Source organism: Rousettus aegyptiacus, unplaced genomic scaffold, assembly GCF_014176215.1.
Source record: "Rousettus aegyptiacus isolate mRouAeg1 unplaced genomic scaffold, mRouAeg1.p scaffold_m13_p_7, whole genome shotgun sequence".
Taxonomy (NCBI): domain Eukaryota; kingdom Metazoa; phylum Chordata; class Mammalia; order Chiroptera; family Pteropodidae; genus Rousettus; species Rousettus aegyptiacus.
In genome coordinates, this window is record NW_023416310.1 from 89,571,893 (window position 1) to 89,579,699 (window position 7,807).

Sequence of the window (7,807 nt, forward strand, 5' to 3'; positions counted from 1 at the left end):
TCTGCCAAGTCTCACCTCTGCCTCAAAGATCAAAGACAGCCAAGTCGATCGCGTCCCAGCTGGGACGGTCAGAGCACTGCTGGAACTCTCTGCTGTGGTCTCAGGAGGTGAGCGAGGTTTCCCAATTAACAAACAGATCTCTGCCCCTAAAGGACGACATAGCTGAAGGTGAAAAGAGCAGCAAGCTTCCGACGGAGATGTTTTTCTATGACGATGGTTGGATATCTTTATGAAGTTCAAGGGCAGCAGCCTATAGGGGGCTGAGGAGTGGAAGATTAGGTGGTGACAAATAACAAAAGAAAAGGGCTGCCAGCTCCTCGGCCCAGCCACATTCCAGCCCCTCAGTTACGAGTTGCCAAGTCCTGCCCATGCCGCCCCAGTTCTCCATCCTCCTCCTTGTCTTGGCAGGCCAGCCCTACTATTAATAAAGTTCATCAGCTACCTCATTATGCCTCAGCTCAAAAACCTTTAATGGCTTCCTGCCACCTTCCAAAAAAGGTACATACCAACCCCTTCCTCCTTCTCTCAGGCACACAAGAATAATTCCACTATATGTCCCCAGCCTCCCAGTCTGGCCTTACTTCCCATGACTCCCCTCACATAATCAAAGGTCATGTCCTCTGCAAAGCCTTTGTGAACCTCTGGGGCTGTGTCAGATCTCTCCTTCCCTTGAATCTATGCCATATTTGAGAATCCTGACGTGGAGGTCCCTAACAGCTTGGGTTCCATGTTGGAGTGGGTCATTTGCTTCACTTCTTAAACGGAGGGACTGAAAAGCCTGGACTTACCTGGGTCAGCTCTAAAGTCTTTATAGGCTTGAAACATTTGAACCTTGTAAATGCAATAACATAGATTCGCTGCTTATGGCTATCTTTTATTAAGACAGACAGAAAGACACACCATCTCTTGTTCCAGTTTTCTTAATAGCCTCATAAGGGTCTGTTTCCCTAGCAACTACAAGCCTAGCACCTGGTACATGCTGTTAACACATACGTAGTGGCCTTTTAGACAGAGGGGCCCTCTGGGCAGGCACAGCCCCTTTGGCCCTGTTTGGCTAGTAGACAGGGGCCCTCTCCTCCAGGCAGAGGCAGACCAGCACTAGGAGGACTGTACAGCTTGGTGAAAGGAATCCAGGCTGGGTTGTAGGCTCTTACCCTCGCCTCCCAGCCAGGTGCCCTTGTGCAGTGAACAATCTGCAAAACATTATGGGATAGACTTGCTGGCCCCAGACTGCGTCGCAGACCCTTCCCTGCCCCGGGCCTATTGCAGCTTACTTGCTCATCCCCCCCGGGCAGCGCTTTTCCTGTAGACCAGCCGTGGCCATCCAGCCATGGGCTACATCCATCCCACTGCCTGTTTTGTAAATAAAGTTTTGCTGATGAACGGCCACATTCGTTCTTTTACATGTTGTCTATGGCTGCTTTTGTGCCACCACAGCAGAATTGAGCAGCTGTTACAGACCACATGGCTTCACAGAGGCTATATCATTATCTTGCCTTGTACAGAAAAACTTTGTCCACACACACAGTCCTCAACCTATCGCATGTTTGGGTCTCCGTTCACCAAAATAGCCCCCAGTCATGTTTTTGGCATTATCGCCGAGAGCTTATTTGTTTCTTGTTGGTCCCTGCTCTTTTCTCCAAACTGCCCATGCAAGAGACTGTGCTTTCTAGGGCATAGCTCTGGGGCTAGACCCGGGGTGAAGTCCAGCTCTGCTCCTCGTTAGCCACCTTGAGAACCTTGCTTTACTCAGGTGTATGATGGAGGTGGTAGTGTTCAGCCCCCAGAGGGACAGGTCCTATATAATGTTAAGTAAGTAGAAGCAGACTTCGCCATATTCCTTTACAAGAAGCACATGGAGTGACTGGATGTTGAGTCCCTGAGTGTCCATGGATCTGTGCATCCCACACACGCCATTCTGTTCCTTTCCATCTGAGTCTGGGTTCTTCCACGACCACCTGCTTTTGCTCTCAGGGCCTTCATTTAGGGCTCTGGGAGAAGCAGGACAGACTGGGTGAAACAAGACCCAAACTTCTAGCCGCGCCCTCACTCCCAAGCCTTCCTGCAGGTCCCCTTAAAAGTTGGCCTAAACTTACTAGCAGAGAGAGATGGGAATAGAGAGGTAGAGACAGATGCGAAAGTGGTGGGAAAGTGGGAGGAAAGGAAACAGATGAGAAAACAGAGAAGAAACAAAGAGTGAGCTGGGAGGCATGGACGGGGCAGTGCAGGGAGCCAGGTCTCAGGTACAAACACCATTGCTCAGCCAAAGCTCTGGACATGACACCCTATGGCCACACTGAAGCCTGGATCTTTAAAGCTAACTTCAATCTGAGTGGCCCCAATTACCATCTCGCCAGCAGAGGGGTCGTAGAGAGCTGTGTAAAGTTTCTACTGGCTTATCAGCTGTACTTTCATCAAATTTTTAAAAAACCATATTTGATTAACAAAAAGACAGTGATTGTGCCCTATCTCCAATGTTTAACGTCATCCAATTCATCCATAATTACATCCCTCACTGCAGATTACCTGAGTCAAGCCACAGGAACATGTTTCAGTCTTCTAAAACTTCTCAAAGCCTGTTTTAATTTTATGTCTTAAAATCAGGATATGCCAGTGGATCCTGGAAAAAACACAGATGCATTGTTGGCAGCTGTAAGGGTGATGAATCCACCCACACCGGGATCTGTATGAGTCCTTTCCTGCTGCAGGAATTTCCAGAGTGCAGATGACATTAGCTGACTCAGCAGCCGAATTGTGGATTAGCATGAGAGACTTGAACACCATGGAAACTCGGAATCGCAGAGGCATGGAACTTAAGCTGGGAGCAAAGGTCACGTGATAGAACATCTTGCCATTAAGACATAAAGGCATCTTTTCCTGATTGGGGGTATATTTTATCTCCTTTATAGTATTCATCTAGAAATGAAAATGAACGTATTATTATACAACAGAAACATACCACTATTCATCGGGTGCTGATATTTAGGTTGAAATATTTGTTATATGTTCCTGGTGAATTTAACTTTTTACGGTACTAACGTGTCCCTGACTATGTCTAATTATTATAAAATCTGCTTTGACAGTTTTATCATAGCCATACAAGCTTTTTTTTTTGGTAGATTTTATTTAGTGCTTCTTTCTCCAATTTTAATTTCAACCTTCAGTTGTCTTTACATTTAAGTTGCATCTCATATAAGAAGCATGTTGTTCAGTATTTTATCCAGTCTAACATTCTTTATCTTTTAATTAGAATAGCCTGTTTACACTCAATGGTATCAACAGTAGGTTAGCTTTGATAAATTATTATGGATTAGCTCTATCATCTTAATATTTGTTTCCTATTTCACTTATCTGTTGTGTAGTTACACTTAATTTTTAAACATCAAACCATAGCATAGCATTGCGGAGAAAAGCATTGGCCATGGAGTCAGGCTGTGCGGGAGCATTTCCTAGTTTATTACTTACTAGACATGTTTCTAAACCTCTGTAAGCTTCATTTTCTTAACTGTAAAATAGGATGATAACAGCAATTATTATAACTATCTGATGGGTTGCTGTCAGAATTGATTTTTTAAAATCACAGGTAAAAAAGCTTAATCATAATGTTTATATAATATGCTTCATCTTAATTTTACCTATTTTATTAAATAATAAACTTAATATCTAAAGCTAATACATTTCTGTAGCTACCCTGACAAAAAAAAAAAAAAAAGTAGCAGCTGCTTCTGCTACCCCCTGCCACCTTCCTGTGTCATTGTTTTCTGATAATTTAGATTAATATTTGTATTTATTTTTGACAAGGACAAATTCATTAGCTCTTAAAAATGTTACCACATTTTCGTGCTTGACTTTTTCCTGTCCTTCTGACATTATCCTCTTGGATTCTCCAGCATGTGTTGTCGAGGCCCTGCCCGCTACTCCCTTGGCCCACTTGGTCAGCAGTAACCACAAAAGACATTTTTCCTGGCACGTTCTGCATCAGGAGCCTGAATCTGTCTTCTCTGCCCAAGAGCTCTCTCAGAGCACCAGGGGGGCTTGCTGAGCTGCCAGGAGGAACACACTGCGGAAGTGCAAGGAGTGACAATCACTGGCTAAATGGCCCAGCACCCCGTCCTCTGCTGGCATGATTCTAAGGCATTTGTCTCACAATCATTGAGAATCCCTAGTGAGCTTGTCCACTTTCCCACAATGCTAATCCATTCATTAATGCATTCTTTTTAGCTTTTCTTCCACCCTTACCTTACTTTCCCAATTTCCTCTCTTGTGTTTTCTTGGATCATCTTCTACATAAATACTTGCATTAAAGTCTTCAAATGTACTTTCTACACCCTTTGAAATTATATGATTTTCCTCCTTTGTGTTTTACAGTGTGGCGATTTTCCGAAGTTTACTTTTACATGTTAATCAATCTTGCATTATGAAAATAAACTTAATATTGTTGTAACATACCATTAGATAGGTGGATGGAGAGAGAGAGAAATTCAGTGTGTCAACATGGTATCCTATAATTTTCATTCCTCATAATGTCCATATTAGGTATGGGTATCAAAGTTATAAAACGGGGTAGGGAGTATATCATTTTTTTCTATTCTCTTGAAGACTTTTTGGGAGATTTTTATTTCTTCCATTTTAAATGTTTAGAAGAATTCCTCATAAAAGTCATCTGGACCTGTAGCTTTCTTTATGGGATGCTTTTTTACTTTTTATTCAATAACTTGAATAGATAGACCTGTTCAGATTTTATATTTCTTTATGAATCAGTTTTGGCAAGTTGTGTCTTCTAGAATTAGTATGTTTTACCTAAATCGTCAAATTTATTGTCAAAGTGGTTCATAATATCTTTATATGAACTCTGTAACATCTATGGAATATTTTCTCTCTTCTAGTCTTTAAATTTCAAGCGTCATAGCAGTAGTATTTTAGACATGAGAAGAGGCAAGCTGCTTACTGTATCCTACTTAGCCATTAATCCAATTATTTTTTAAATATTTAGTCTGAATTTGAGCAGGAAAAAAAATGGACAATTTTCTCAAAGCGATTACCTTTCACAAAGGACATAAAATCAACTCATGGCTTCTGAAGTGAACATTTCTGAAGCTCTTCTCTACGCTTGTTTTCCCCCATCTTGCACCGGAGATAGTCATATACGGGCTTTTTTTTTTTTTTTTTTTTTTAAGCCAGATTTTAAATCATGGCTTAATAATCTTTCCATGTCCCTCGCCACACCTCCCCTGCTTGTATCCAGGTCGAACTCCCCTTCTACCAGGAAAAAACACCCTATTTTACCTGGAACTGTACAACTTGGCGAACCCTAATCCAGCCTTTTATTATGTAAGTGGGGACAAAAATCACATCTCAGAGTTGCCGTAAAGATGATAAATGATGCATCAAAACTACTTGATTCAACATTATCGATGTATGGTAGCTATCATTACTGCTTTCCGCGCTTGATCCCTCCACATGCACTAGAATGTAAATCTACGATGATACAGGCAATGTTTTATTTACCTGTGTAGCTCTCTCATTGTGGTCAGTAATTGGCACAAAATAGATCCAAAATAGATATTTTTTGAGAGTCTGAATTGAAGTCCTGATCTTCCAATAAAAATCTTGTCCTTTAGATTCCTGGAACCAAAGTTTCCCAATTTAATAGAGGCACGGGTTATTTTCTGTGTTTTATAAGAGGGTGTAGTCAAGTGATCAGGCATGGATGTATTACCAGCATCCACAAGTGCCTAGAACATATTAGATAATTATTTTTTTTAGTTGATTGCATATTGATAGGACAGAGAAGAATAAAATTCCCCTACAGAATTGTAACTATTTTCAAATATATGCTTACTAGCATTATGCCTGGCTTATAAGATTGTTCAATGTTTTAACAATAATTACTTTTTGTTTTATAAAGAGCTCATCTAAATCAATAATTAAAGATGGACAGGCTAAAAGATGAACAGGAAAGAAAAATAGAAAATATACAAAATGTATATTTAAATATTCAACATAATTAGTATTTAAAAACTATAAACTCACAGAAGAAGAAATTCAAATAAACTCAAATAGGTAAAGAAATAGCTTAATGATTTTATGTAGGATTGGCGAGGGTGCAGGGAATAGGTACCCTTATAAAATGTTGGTGGCACAGAATTTCTGGGAAGGACAGTTGGAAAGTGCCTATAGGAATCTTTAAACAATATTCTTTGACCTAGCATCTTCTTTCTTAGGAAATTATTGCAAAGAAGTTATCAGGCAAATATATGGTGATATAGATTCAAAAATTTATTACTTATAGAAATAAAAGTAGGAACAAAGTAGGTATTTTTCAGGAGAAGATGTTCCTGAGAAAATTCACTGGATAACATTGTCAACAAGTGAAAGAAACACTCATATCTTAATTTCTAATGAATAGTAGTAATGACTTTTCTTCCAAACACTCAAAAACCAATGGATGAAAAAGAGTAATTATTATGACCACTAGATGGCGGTATGGCTCTTCTTCCCAAATGGAGCGCTTTATCTCTAGGGAAGTTCACAACTTTCTTAGCAAATGGAGATTTGTATTATCAGAGTCCTAGAATCAAAACTGAGAGTTGTAAGGGAACTCAGAAACCACCCTGTTCTGACTCCTCACATCCTTTCCATACCCGACTTGCGGAAATCCCCTTTGTAGCATCAAACACTGGTTAACTCCGGCATGTTAGGTACGCCTCCTATCTGAGCTGCCTACAAAGATTTTGGAAAACTCTGTACTTTAAAGTTCTTTAAACAAAATGTACCCCGAGTAACCCTTGTCAGCTCCTCTCTCCAGCATAGAGCATGTCTGCTATCCCTTTCAGAACTTACTTGAATTAAAATTAAATTTAATTAAAATCAATCAAGAAAGGCCTGAATGTATTGTTAGCCCAAAAATGAGGGTGTATTAGTCCAAACTGTTGCTTTTGTTCTCAGTGGCTCCCAACCTGGGATCCTTTCCTGTGCATAATCAGATTCAGGCAAGACAGAAGAAACTAGTCCCTCAGGCAGCCCCCCCAAAAGTCAGAACATTGAGTGTATAGTCCAGTCCTCTTTCTTCTTCCCCAGGGAGAAGCTGGGAGCTGTGGGTTTCTTTCTGATCATGTGGGGCTCTGCTGGGAGGAGGGATTATGGCAAGCAGGTGCCACAGATGTTCCTACCCGCTCCAGTGCAGCTGGGTTTGCCCTTGCACTGGGTACAGGAGCCTCTCAACTGATCTTTGGATTTTTCACAGGTGGAATTGGTTTGTATATTGTTGAATTGGTGTGAAGGGTCTGGTCCTTTTAGCGTATACCCTTTCTACTTATAAAAACATTTTTGCTGTAAAATAGTATGCCATGTTACGCTGGCAGCAGCCTCATGCATCTCATGTTTGCCCTTGACCATTTTTTCTGATACCCTCTTCTAAACTCTATGCTACAGTCCTGTTTCTGGCACGTGTTGTCTGTTCCCACTATTCTCCAATTCCTGGGTGCCCACCGATTCCTTAACTCCCAAAGTATGATTGCATCCCTCTCGTATCACCTCTTACCGCATGGCATTCTCAATCTCCTTGCTTTGCTTTTCTCTATGTTCGTTTTCTGTGTTCCCCAATTTCTGCATTTAACACCTCACTCCTCTGAGTCTGTACACCCTGCCTGGGGTGATCCTGCCCACTGGTGTGTCATACCTACTGTGTGCTGATAACCCCCAAAACATAACTCCAGCCACAAAATCCCAATGAACAGACCCAGGTTTCCAACTGCATCCCGATTAAGTGTCCACTTGAATATTGTGAGCACTTCAAACTCGACAT